This window comes from Balaenoptera borealis, assembly GCF_965194805.1.
Source record: "Balaenoptera borealis genome assembly, chromosome: 7".
Lineage (NCBI taxonomy): Eukaryota > Metazoa > Chordata > Mammalia > Artiodactyla > Balaenopteridae > Balaenoptera > Balaenoptera borealis.
In genome coordinates this window covers 28,215,457-28,229,433 of record NC_138864.1, presented here as the reverse complement: position 1 = coordinate 28,229,433, position 13,977 = coordinate 28,215,457, and the positions used below count along the sequence as shown (strand labels likewise).

General features: G+C 35.6%; 1 long non-coding RNA gene across 1 annotated transcript; it reads right to left on the bottom strand.

Moving 5' to 3' along the window:
- Positions 1-1,923: 1,923 nt before the first annotated feature.
- LOC309632183 lies at positions 1,924-13,670 on the bottom strand. The gene is made up of 2 exons (XR_014246777.1): positions 5,830-13,670; positions 1,924-5,775 (listed from the first exon to the last, which is right to left on the bottom strand). It is a non-coding gene; the product is annotated as an uncharacterized lncRNA (long non-coding RNA).
- Between the last annotated feature and the right edge of the window lie 307 nt (positions 13,671-13,977).

The following is a 13,977-nucleotide window of genomic DNA, read 5'->3' as shown; positions in this document are numbered from 1 at the left end:
AATTTCTTGGATGAGGAATATCTTAAGATCCACTTTTTTTTGTTGTTTTTTTGTTTTTGTTGTTGCTGTATCATATGGTAGTTTTACTTTCAGTGGAACCTCCAAACTCTTTTCTATAATGTCTGTAAAAATTTACATTCCCATCAAAAATGTACAAGGGTTCTCCTTTCTCCACATCATTGACTACACTTGCTATCATTTCTCTTTTTGATAATAGCCATCCCAAGAGGTGTGAGATGATATCTCACTGTGTTTTGTTTTTTTTTTTAACATCTTTTTGGAGTATAATTGCTTTACAATGTTGTGTTAGTTTCTGCTGTATAACAAAGTGAATCAGCTATATGTATATATATATATATATATATATATATATATATATATATATATATATATATCTCTCCTCATATCCCCTCCCTCTGGCGTCTCCCTCCCACCCACCCTATCCTACCCCTCTAGGTCATCACAAAGCACTGAGCTGATCTCCCTGTGCTATGCGGTAGCGTCCCACTAGCTATTTTACATTTGGTAGTGTATGTATGTCAATGTTACTCCCTCACTATGCCCCAGCCTCCCCTTCTCCCCCGTGTCCTCAAGTCCAGTCTCTATATCTGCATCTTTATTCCTGCCCTGTCACTAGGTTCATCAGTACCAATTTTTTTTAGATTCCATATATATGTTAGCATACAGTATTTGTTTTTGCCTTTCTGACCTACTTCACTCTGTACGACAGACTCTAGGTCCATCCACCTCACCACAAATAACTCAATTTTGTTTCTTTCTTTTCTTTTTATAAATTATTTATTTATTTTCAAATAAATTTATTTATTTATTTATTTTTGGCTGTGTTGGGTCTTCATTTCTGTGCAAGGGCTTTCTCTAGTTGCGGCAAGCGGGGGTCACTCTTCATCGCGGTGCATGGGCCTTTCACTGTCGTGGCCTCTCTTGTTGCGGGGCACAGGCTCCAGACGCGCAGGCTCAGTAGTTGTGGCTCACGGGCCTAGTTGCTCCACGGCATGTGGGATCTTCCCAGACCAGGGCTCGAACCCATGTCCCCTGCATTGGCAGGCGGATTCTCAACCACTGCGCCACAGGGAAGCCCCAATTTATTTATTTTTTATGTATTTATTTTTGGTTGTGTTGGGTCTTCATTGGTGCATCTGGGCTTTCTCTAGTTGCAGTAAGCGGGGACTACTCTTCGTTGCGGTGTGCGGGCTGCTCATTGCGGTGGCTTCTTGTGTTGCAGAGCACGGGCTCTAGGTGCGCGGGCTTCAGTAGTTGTGGCTCGCGGGCTTCAGTAGTTGTGGCACACGGGCTTAGTTGCTCTGCAGCATGTGGGATCTTCCTGGACCAGGGTTCAAACCCATGTCCCCTGAGTTGGCAGGCAGATTCTTAACCACTGCGCCACCAGGGAAGTCCCTCGTTTCTTTTTATGGCTGAGTAATATTCCATTGTATATATGTGCCACATCTTCTTTACCCATTCATCTGTCCATCAACCTAAGATGGACACATAGGTCGCTTCCATATCCTGGCTATTGTAAATAGTGCTGCAATGAATATGGTGGTATGTCTCTTTTTGAATTATATTTTTCTCAGGGTACATGCCCAGTAGTGGGATTGCTGGGTCATATGGTAGTTCTATTTTTAGTGTTTTAAGGAACCTCCATACTGTTCTCCATAGTGGCTGTATCAATTTACATTCCCACCAACAGTGCAAGAGGGTTCCCTTTTCTCCACACCCTCTCCAGCATTTATTGTTTGTAGATTTTTTGATGACGGCCATTCCGACTGGTGTGAGGTGATACCTCACTGTAGTTTTGATTTGCATTTCTCTAATGATTAGTGATGTTGAGCATCCTTTCATGTGTTTGTTGGCAATTTGTATATCTTCTTTGGAGAAATGTCTATTTAGGTGTTCTAACCATTTTTGGATCGGGTTGTTTGTTTTCTTGATGTTGAGCTGCCTGAGCTGCTTGTGTATTTTGGAGATTAATCCTTTGTCAGTTGCTTCATTTGCAAATATTATCTCCCATGCTGAGGGTTGTCTTTTTGTCTTGTTTATGTTTCCTTTGCTGTGCAAAAGTTTTCAGTTTCATTAGGTCCCATTTGTTTATTTTTGGTTTTATTTCCATTGCTCTAGGAGGTGGGTCAAAAAGGATCTTGCTGTGATTTATGTCATAGAGTGTTCTGCCTATCTTTTCCTCTAAGAATTTGATAGTGTCTGGCCTTACATTTAGGTCTTTAGTCCATTTTGAGTTTATTTTTGTGTATGGTGTTAGGGAGTGTTCTAATTTCATTCCTTTACATGTAGCTGTCCAGTTTTCCCAGGACCACTTATTGAAGAGGCGGTCTTTTCTCCATTGTATATTCTTGCCTGCTTTATCAAAGATAAGGTGACCATATGTGCGTGGATTTATCTCTGGGCTTTTTATCCTGTTCCATTGATTTATATTTCTGTTTTTGTGCCAGTACCATACTGTCTTGATTACTCTAGCTTTGTAGTATAGTCTGAAGTCAGGGAGCCTGATTCCTCCAGCTCTGTTTTTCTCTCTCAAGACTGCTTGGGCTATTCAGGGTCTTTTGTGTTTCCATACAAATTGTGAAATTTTTTGTTCTAGTTCTGTGAAAAATGCCTTGGGTAGTTTGATAGGGACTGCACTGACTCTGTAGATTGCTTTGGGTAGTATAGTCATTTTCACGATGTTCATTCTTCCAATCCAAGAACATGGTATATCTCTCCATCTGGCTGTATTGTCTTTAATTTCTTTCATCAGTGTTTTATAGTTTTCTGCATACAGGTCTTTTGTCTCCCTAGGCAGGTTTATTCCTAGGTATTTTATTCTTTTTGCTGCATTGGTAAATGGGAGTGTTTCCTTAATTTCTCTTTCAGATTTTTCATCATTAGTGTATAGGAATGCAAGAGATTCCTGTGCATTAATTTTGTACCCTGCTACTTTACCAAATTCATTGATTAGCTCTAGTAGTCTTCTGGTAGCATCTTTAGGATTCTCTATGTATAGTATCATGTCATCTGCAAACAGTGACACATTTACTTCTTTTCCAATTTGGATTCCTTTTATTTCTTTTTCTTCTCTGACTGCCATGGCTAAAACTTCCAAAACTATGTTGAATAATAGCTGTGAGAGTGGGCACACTTGTCTTGTTCCTGATCTTAGAGGAAATGGTTTCTGTTTTTCACCACTGAGAATGATGTTGGTTGTAGGTTTGTCAAATATGGCCTTTATTATGTTGAGGTAGGTTCCCTCTATGCCTCCTTTTGATCCAGTAATTTTTGAACCTTGGATTCTATTCCAAAGCACAGCAGACACAGTTACCAATAATGCAAAGAACTCAAACACAAATTTCTTGAGCAGTCATATCTTGGATTAAACTGATCCTTTCCTATTTCTAGTCTCTCCTTTATTTTTTTCAATAAGGATCTGTAGTTTTTTTTTAAAAGTTCACTTTCAGATTATCAAGACATGCAAATCTAATTGACAGCAAGTTACAATTTTGCCTAAATTTTGAAAAATCATACAAAAAGACTAACACTGTTGAGGGTGATATTCAGATAAACTGCTGCCACATATATTGCTGCAAATAATTTACACTACAGCAAGCAATTTGGGAAGTATACTATCTCCCATCTCCCAGCTCAACAAATAATATTTGTTCCTATTTCACTGAGAAAATGTAGATGATCAAACAAAAAGTATCCCATATCACAATCTAGAGATTTGTCTGCACCTACTGCTGTATTTTGTCTCTGGTCAAAACAGGTAAACTCTCTCAGCTTCTATCTAAACCCAACCCTTTCTATAGCTCACATCTTCTCTTATTTAATTCTTCTTTCACCTGGATCATAATTTTTCCTTCTCTGATCTATCATTACCATCAGGCTACAATCATTCTGAAATTTCTCTATCTTAATATAATAAAGTCTCCTATTTCCTACATCTCCCTTCAGTTAAAACATTCTCTAATTAAAACTGCATTAGAATAGAACTCATAAAGGAGTTGTCTATGCTTCTTATCTATAATTTCTCACCTCCAAATTTCTCCTCTGCCTAATCCTAAAGTTTTATTCAAAACATTTTACTAAAACTGGCCTTGACAAGGTTATCAAGGACCTTTTCCTTGTCTTATTGGAGTGTCAATTCTAAATTATTTTCTTATTTAACCCATCACCACCATTTGATACTGTTGATAATTTCCTCCTTTTCTGAATGATTTTATAAATTGATTTCTATGATTCCACACTCTACTGGGTTTCCTCCCACACCAATGTTTACTTTTTCAGTCTCCTTTGCTAATTCCACTCTCTTTTCTACTTTGAAATGCTGGATTTTCCTCTGTCACAGTGTATTCTCTATCTACTCATTTTTATGCCAATGCAATGACTTTACTAAACTCCTAAATTTAGAGCCCCCAAATTAAGTCATCCCCTTAGGTCCAGACATGAATATTCAAGTTTCTACTTGGTTGGCTTGGAAGGGTTGAAGAATGGGGAGAAGAGAACTGTAAAATAAAAAAGGGAGATAGAAACTGGTTAGATGGCACTAGATAACAAGAATGGTGGGGAAAAAAGGTTCCCACTGCTGTGGACAGGATGTTCAATTCTTATTTCTAAATTGTTTGTGTTTCTGAGATGTAATACCTCCCTCCTCCCCTCCACTGAATCATGCATAAGTCTACGCACAAACACAGTTTTAAGTGAAAGAGGTTATCTTTGTGAACATTAAGAAAATGGTCCGGGTTCCACATCTGGGTCCATGTGAGGCTGAATATGAACTATATATGGGGAAAAGCAAGATAACCTATAAACTAAACAAATTAAGCAGAAGTAGAAAAATAGAGCCCAAAGGGACCATGGTGATATAAAGTTCCTCTTGGGATTTTCAGAGATGTGAGGAAAGAAATGCATACAAAGCAATTTAAACCTTTAGAGCTAGTGATTATAGCTAATTTCCAGATTACACATGTACATCCTCATCTGAAGGCTATTGTCAACAAGGAGGAGGCATGATATGAAAATCTGATATGAGAGGAAATATTTGAATATTTCCTTTCATTAGGTTCTATTCAATACCTGCACAAATAAATGGAACCTGAGTATAAAACTCAATAATGAAAAATGGACATAATTGAAATATTTTCACCATGTGTCCTTTACCTCATATATAATAAAATGTTGTATACAAAAATGAGTGCCACAAATAGCCCTCTGAAAAAAAAAATATGGCCTCAATCACATTTAACACATCTCTGATTTACATAAATAAGGTATTTTAGCTTAATTTTGAAGAGACTATGAAAGTATAAGAAAAACATTTCACATGAAAAGAGTTTAGAATTGCGTATATCGAGAATTTAATCAGTTTACATTAATCTACCTTAGAATTTGCTTATTATAATTTCATGAATTTTTCATGAGGTAAAATGAATGCCAAGTTAATAAAGTGGCCTATATCTTTTCTTTTCTGAAATTCTTTATCAAAAGCACATTTATATATAACATACCAAGTAATGTAGTTTTAAAATAAGTTACAGTCCCCATCTTCCTATATTCTTGTCATCCAGAGGACAGTGACCACATCTTACATTCCTTAGTTAACAAACTTCGAGTTGGTGATGTTTACCAGCAACAGACTTGAAATTGTAAAGCCAGCACTCCAGAGAGTACTATTTCATAGATATACTGATCTAGATTTTCGTTTGCAACCAACAAATGCATGGGGATGCCTTGGTTTTAGTTTTAGCTTTCAAATCTTTCCATCTCACTTGGGCTTTTCCTATACAAACAGAATTTTTAGGTTTGAAATCTTTCCACCTCACTTGGGCTTTTCCTATACAAACAGAATTTTCTATTAGAACAGCAAAGTAAAACAAAGTACAGTATCTGATCGCTTATTTAAATATTAGCTAAACAATTTAGAAAAAAAGTATAAACTAGCTAAAGTTAGGCTCCATTCACAGTTTTTTTCAACTATTCTAAATCTCTGTAATTTAACTGTGAGATTGTCTCAGGCTTGAGTAAAACCAGCTCTCTCTACATCATTCTTAAAATCAAGAAAAGCCTGTTATATCTCAGCCCAGGTTAGCATCAAGTTTCTAGTCTGCTTTCCCCAGACATTTCAACTTCCATTTACTGTTGTATCATCTGCCTTTGTGCTCTTTATTGACTGTAGACTATTCCAATTCCATACTGGGCTCTGACAATGCTTGAAGAAAAAGAATTATATGACTTCCCTCTCAGCTAAGAGTTGTGTTAATCTCCAGAACAGTTTCAGGTTGTCTTCCTTACACTCCTGATTAGAATTTCTGAGTAGTCATGATTCCACATTCTGAACCACAGATAGAAGAAAAGGTACCCTAGCATGCTATGTTTGCCATTATGGAATCCTCTTAAATGTCTTTAAACAATTTTATTACTTTACATTATTATCAAAATTATTGTAAACAAATTGATTATAGAAACTTTGGACAAAAAAGAACTGTATATGGAAAAAATTTTAAAACTACTTAGGAACACTGCACCTAGTTTTCTAACACTGCTGGAACAAATTACCACAAATGTGATGGCTTAAAACAATAGAAATTTATTCTCTCACAGTCCTGAAGGCTAGAAGTCTGAAATTCGGCAAGGAACTGCTCCCTCCAGAGGCTTTAAGAGAGAATTCATTTCCTTCCTCTCCCAGATTTTGCTGGCTCCAGGAATTTCTCTATGACCTCATCATTCCAATCTCTGTTTTGGTGGTCACATGGCCTCTCTTCTGTGTCTAATCTCCCTCTGTTTCACTCTCATTAAGACTCTTGGCACTGGATTTGGGGCCCACCAGGATAATCTGGAATGGTTCTCTCAAGATCCTTAATTATATCTGCAGAGATCCTTTTTCCAAAAATGGTAACATTTACAGATCCTGGAAATTAAGATCTAGAACTATCTTTTGGGTCTACCATTCAATCCACTATAAGAATTTAAAGTTTTAAAGAATTAAAGGTTTCAATCTTTCTCTCTCTTAATATCTCTCATTATTGACTCATACTGCATAGGGTTTCCCATAAAAAACAGTAATATAAGTAACATAATTTCAACATATATTTCTATTCTGTTAAACCTAATTTTTCAAAAACTACATAATAGAGAAAAATCCAAAATTTAAATTCTTCTTGAAGGGAACAGTATGGGGACAAGGGGATGGAATATAGGCAGATTGTATCAGTACCTAGAACATCAATAATAATGGACTAGTTCTAAAATTGAGTACTAGATTCATGGGTTTATGTTTTATTTTTATGTTTCATAACTTACTTATCTGTTATATACAGTCTTTAGATTAATAAAACATTAGCTATTCAAAGATATTAAAAGGATTTTCATAGGATATTTCCAGAATGGTGATAATAGTTTATACTCCAGTAGCATTAAAATCATCTGTCACACTGTAGATACCATCCACATTGAGTGCAGTGTTTTAAAAAAAAAAAGAAAAAAATCTTTGTTACTTGAAAAACAAAAAGATAAGTGTTTCATTTTTAATTTATGTATTTATACACCTGTTATTTTTTCACATGTTTTTAAATAAGTTCATCAAGCTTCTAAAATATTTGAATTTTGATTGGAACTGCACTGACTCAATATATAATTTTAAAGAAAATTAACATAAAAATGTTGACTCTTCTTACACATGTATACAAAGTAAATATCCATCTATATAGCTCTTCTCTAAGGACAGTCAACAAAAATATAAATTTATTTCTCCATAAATGTCTCCATAATTGTTCAGATTCACTTCTTAAATAGACATAGGGCTAATTCAGTTTATTGATTCATTCTCCAAAGAGCTTTCTTAATTTGTATATTTCTAGCAGTTTGTCAATTTCATCTAAGTTGTCAAATTTCTTGGCAAAAATTTATTTCTAACATTCCCTTATTATTTTAACACTGCTAAAATCTGTAATGATGTCACCATCCTCATTTCTGATATTGGTAATTTGTGTATCCTCCCAATGTTTCTCCTTTATTAGTCTACTTACCTGACTAAATGTTTATCAACAGCTTTTGGTTCACTAATTTTTCTCTGTTATTTTGTTTTCTAATTATTTGTTTTCTACTCTCATCTTTATCTCCTTCCTTTCACTTTCTTTAACTTGCTCTTCTCTTTCTGGCCTTTTAAGGCAGAAGGTAAAGTCACTTTTCTGAGACCTTCATTTTCTTCTATGTAAGCATTTGGCACTTTAAAATTTCCTCCAAATATTACTTATCTGTATCCCACAAATTTTTATATTATGTGTTTTAATTTTCATTTAGTTCAAAATATTTTCTAATATCCCCTTTGAATTCTTCTTTGGCCCTTAAGTATTAAGTAATATGTTTTTTAATTTTCAAATTTTGGGTGGTTTTCCAGATTATCTTTGTTATTGTTTTCTAAATTAATTCCATTGTGATCACACAGTATGTTTTATTATTTAAGTTATTTCAAATTAATTTAGACTTGTTTTATGGCCCCAAATATAGTGTATTCTGGTAAATGTTCTGTGTGCAACTGAGAAAAATGTACAACCTTTTTGAAATGGTAGTTCTATAAATGCCAATTAATTCAAGTTAATAGTGTTTTTCAAGCCTCTATATCCTTACTGATTATTTATTTACTTGTTCTATCACCTATTTAGAGTAGGTTGCTTTTTGTTGTGTTTTGTTTTGTTTTTTTTAAGATTTTTTTTTTTTGACGTGGACCATTTTTAAAGTCTTTATCGAATTTGTTACAATGTTGCTTATGTGTTATGTTTTGGTGTTCTGGGAGGCATGTGGGATCTTAGCTCCCTGACCAGGGATCAAACAGCACCCACTTCATTGGAAGGTGAAGGCTTAACCCCCTGATTGCCAGGGAAGTCCCTAGAGTAGGTTCTTTATATCTCTAACTATATTGTATATTTGCCCATTATTCCTTGTGGTTGTATCAGTTTTTACTTAGTATATTTTGCAGCATTGTTATTCGGTATATAAACATTTGGAATTATGTTATCTTTAAAAATTGACCTCTTCATCACTAAAAAAGGAACCTTTTTATCTATCATATTTTTTGCTATAAAATCTACTTTGGTATTATTACATTTTATTTAATAGTGTTAGCTGTTAGCCTAAATCTGTCTAAATTTGGACTTCTTGGTGTGATTTGAAGTGGGTTTATTGTAAGCAGTATATAGTTAAGTTTGATTTTTTTTTATTCCAGCCTATAATATCTGCCTCTAAATAGGAATATTTGGACTATATATGAATTGCAACGATTAATATAGTATGGTCTATCATCTTACTATTTCTTTTCTATCTGTCCCATATTGTTTTTTGCTGTCTATTCTCCCCCCCCCCCTTTTTTCTACTTTCTTTTGGATTAGTGAATATTTTCAACTGGTTCCATTTATCGCCATTGTTTGTTTATTAACACTAATATTTTGTTATTTTTATGATTGCCTTAAGGTTTATGGTATATCATCTTCTAGGGGTCCCCATGAGTGGTCGTAAGGCTGCAGCAGTCCAATGTATCAGTAGACTGATCCATACACTAAATAAAACCTGAGATTTTTCCCTCTCAGACAGTTTATTAAAGGGGCTTATTCCCTAAGATCATTGCTATAAGCTGAGTGAGAGGCAAAGGTGAAACAAAAGTAGGTGATTTAAGGCTTTAGACTACCTACTCATGCAATTTACTTATGCCCTCAACCAAACAGCTTGGGCCTGATCTCAAATGAATTATTTCCATCATTAAATGGATTCCTGCTCTTTATAACTTGATGGATTGGACAATATTTAGGTTATGAGGCACTGCTCTGTTTTCACAGTCACTTGATGTCAGATGGTCAGGCACTCAGTGTCTAACAGAGTTCAATAGCATGCACATAGCTAATTTCAAGTGGTCAGTAGTTCTCTGGAAAAGAGAGCTGTCCTTGTTCCAGAACACTAGAGGTCTATACTGCCATTTCCTATAGCAGTTGGTCATAGACCCTTGTAGAATTCTTATCAACCTATCTCTGTCTTCCAAGGATACCTCTAGCTCTATTAGATCTGTCAAGTGGCAGGGAAGTTTACACTGCATCCTGGACCTGTTGCAGAGCCCTGCCTTGTTTAGAGTTCCATTCAAAATCAGTATAGTCTTCAGAGTCATAGAATAAATAGGTCACAGAAGGATTCTCAATTAGAGGATATACTTCTCTAAAACTCAAAGAGATCCAAAAGCACTGTGTCTCTTTTTTAGTGGTAGGACATTCAAGATATAGTAACTTGCCATTTACCTTGGTATGTTCCTGATCATTTGATCCCTAAAAAATTCATTGATATGGTAGGCCCTTAGATATTTCTAGGGTTTAGCTCCTACACTCTAACATTAGCTTATTAGCATACTCAGAGTACTTGGCATTTCTGGTCTGCCAAGTTAAATTAGCCTAGTGTCATCAACATAGTTGATCAGCATAATATTCTACAAAACATAAAGCTAATTAACTTCTCTAGACAATACAGTGACAGACAGAAGGAGGATTAACTCAACCCTTGGACAAAGACAAAAAATGTGTACTGCTGCCCTTCTCATATAAAAGCAAACTGCTTCAGATCATATTTTATGGTTTATTAGATCAAATAAACCAAGTGCAAGATTCTGTGTTAATATAGCCCAGAAATGATATTACATCTGGCATAGCAACTGCAGTTGGAGCTAATACTTTATGAAGTTTAGGGTAATCTATTATCATTTTTCATATCAATCTGATTTCTTCTGGGATACAATAAGTGAATTGGTCAATATGATGAGAACAACCACTCTTATAATTCTTTGAGGATGGCACCAATCTTTACAATTCCTCCCGACTTTTGCTTCTGATTTAATATCTTGAGTGGAGGTGGAGAGGAGAGAAATTTTAAGGGCTTTCAGTTGAATTTTTTTTTTTACTATCCTAATGGCTCCTACTCCACAGGCTAGAGATGCAATGTGAGTGTTTTGCCTGCTTCTTAGCATAACCCTCCCAATTATAATATATACTTTCGGTCTGGGAAAATGACCATAGGATGAGTCCACCATCCCATTGACACCACTATGAAATGAGTTTGGAACAGAACTTCATTTATCACCTGGCCTTTATAATACTACAGTAAGTGTCCTACATACGAACCTTCAAGTTGCAAACTTTCAAAAATGCAAACGTGAGCTCCATCAACGTCAGGCATGAGTGACATTGCAGCTTGCCCTCTGTGTCCTATTGCTGATGATCCTTCAGCTCTACCATCTCCCACCTCCTCTCCCTCCTCCAGTCACTAACTCTTTTTGACTGTTCACTTGATGCCAGCCCCTGTATGCCAGCTGTTGTACTGTATTACTGTATTTTTCAAGGTACTATACTGTAAGATTAAAAATGTTTTCTTTATTTTTTGTGTTTGTTTTTTATGTATTATTTGTGTGAAAAGTATTATAAACCTATTACCATACAGTTCTATATAGCCGATTGTGTTACTTGGGTTTTTAGGCTAACTGTTGGACAAATGCGCTCTTGGAACAGAACTCGTTCATATAGAGGACTTACTGTACTCCACTCTAACTGAGGTACATAGAGGTATGTCAGATCCACAGGCAGTGTCAGCACAAAGCTTGTAGGACACAACCCTCAAAGGATGAGTTTCTACATGCTCAAGATACCTTCACTCTAGTTCCTTTAGGAAAGGTTTCATGGGAATATTGTATATGTTTACAGTTTTGAACTAAGATTATAAAGTTCTTCAAAAGAACACATGTTACTTTGAGAATAGTAAGTTTTGAGTTTGTTACTTGGCTCAAATATAGAAACTGGGCAAGAGATTATGATTTTCCATTGTGGCAGTGGATATAGGCCTTTTATTTATTTAAATATTTTTCTAGTTACACAATTTTTTTACTTTTTATTTCTTTCTGGTTGCACAAGTCAAACAATACTCCAGTTGGCAGCCCATCTCTCTCACTACTGTGGATAACATGATCTATTAGTCATCACTATAGGTTCTTACAGATTGAAGGACCAGGACTGCCACACCTTTCTTGCCCTTATGGTAATTACATCCACGTTGTCTCTGATGGTTATGTATTATCACTTGTTTTTTCCTATTATGGGAACCTATCAGCTCTACTGTTAATAAGAAGTTCAGTTCTAGGATAGCACCTCTTACTATCAACCCTATATTGTAGATGACAACACTGAACTTTTCAAAGATGCTGATGTCCTCTCACTAATGCATTTTAATTAACTTAGGAAAGAAAATGACCTTTGGGCCAGGTGGGAAACATCCTCAGTTCCTGGTATCATATAATAATCCCCCTCTAACATGCCCACTTCTCTGGGCCTTCTGACATCTACCTTAACACTTTAATAAATCACTCTCAGCATTTTCACCTCATTTGTACTAGTACATCATCATGTCCAAATTTTAAAGAGCCATTCCAGAAGAATTGTGGTTCTCAAACTTTAGCATACATCAGAATCACCTAGAAGGCTTCTTAAATCACTGACTTCTGGACTTCAGCCCCCAAATTTGTTCACAGGTTTGGGGCAGGGCACAATAATTTGTGTTCCTAAGAAGTTCCCAGGTGATGCCAATGCTGATGCTCCAGGAACCACACTTTGAGAATAATTGATATAATCGGTGCTGCTTCTTCCATCTGTATCTCATTCCAACCCAATGCAAGTGAGAGCCTTAGGAAATGTGAAGCTGAAGCATCCCAGGAGTTATCACAATACCACTTAACTACGACCACAATGAGAAGCCGTCCCACCGCAACGAAGAGTAGCCTCCAATCGCCGCAACTAGAGAAAACCCGTGCGCAGCTACAAAGACCCAAGGCAGCCATAAATAAATAAATTGATAGAAAAAATTTTTTTTAAAGTTGAGCAGCATCTACTTCTTAATTTTTCTTTAACACACTTTATTTTTGTTCTATTTTCTCAAATTGCTTCAGCTGAAAAATAGTAATTTAGAAAGGACAGTTCTTTTTAATTTCATTTCAACAGATGGCTCTGGGTTTATTTGCCAAAGATCTGCCCAGTAATCCTGACTCACTGAACAAGGGTGGAGATTTTCTGTAAGGGAAGTTGTTTTCTCTAACACCTCTTCTGAGTCAGCTCCTGCATCCAACCCTTAAGGCCAGAATCAGATAATAAAAATTCAAAATCTGACTTCACTCTGAGCCACTTGATCCAAGACCTCCAGTATCTGCCAGCTTCACTGAGTTACTAATAGTCTAGGAGGTAAACAACCTTTTTGTTTTGCTTCGGTAAAATTAAATGAGAATTGTTGATATCACATTACACAGTTTCTTTTTTTTTTCTTTTCAAAAGCAAAGTACATATTTAGGAGATTGTTGAGTTAGTGGCCAAAAATCCAACTACTGAATCTAGAAGTTATTTACCATACAATTATATTGCTCTGTAATATTCTAAACATTCTTCTTCGTGTGCAGCTGAGACTACACATTTCCTGAGAACTGGTACTTTACCTCTTTTATCTTTGTGCACTATTTTCTAGCCTCACAATGTTAGGCATTATAATTATTAATAATTAATGTCTAATAATATGAATATCTAATATTTTCACAGGAATAGTAATGTTAATGAATGGTCAAGTTTTAAAGAGAGGAACCCCAAATTCTTGTCTTCATTCTTTTTTTTTTTTTTTTTCATTCGTATATAGGATTCCAAATCTGCATTTTAACAATGCCCATTCTTAGGAAAATGTGCCTTCAAATGTGTTTATTATCATTAGTTTTATTGTGAGAGTTTTAAGCCAGCAGTTCCGTTGGGGAGATAGAGGGAAGAAACCTATTCTGGCCAGGTGGAAATGTTCCATTCCTTACAAATCATGCTGCAATTGATGTACCCTAGCTTGTCCACCCTGATGATCACTGCTTTCTACATAGGAACACTCCTATGTAATTACATTTTTATACATATTTCTGTACCATCA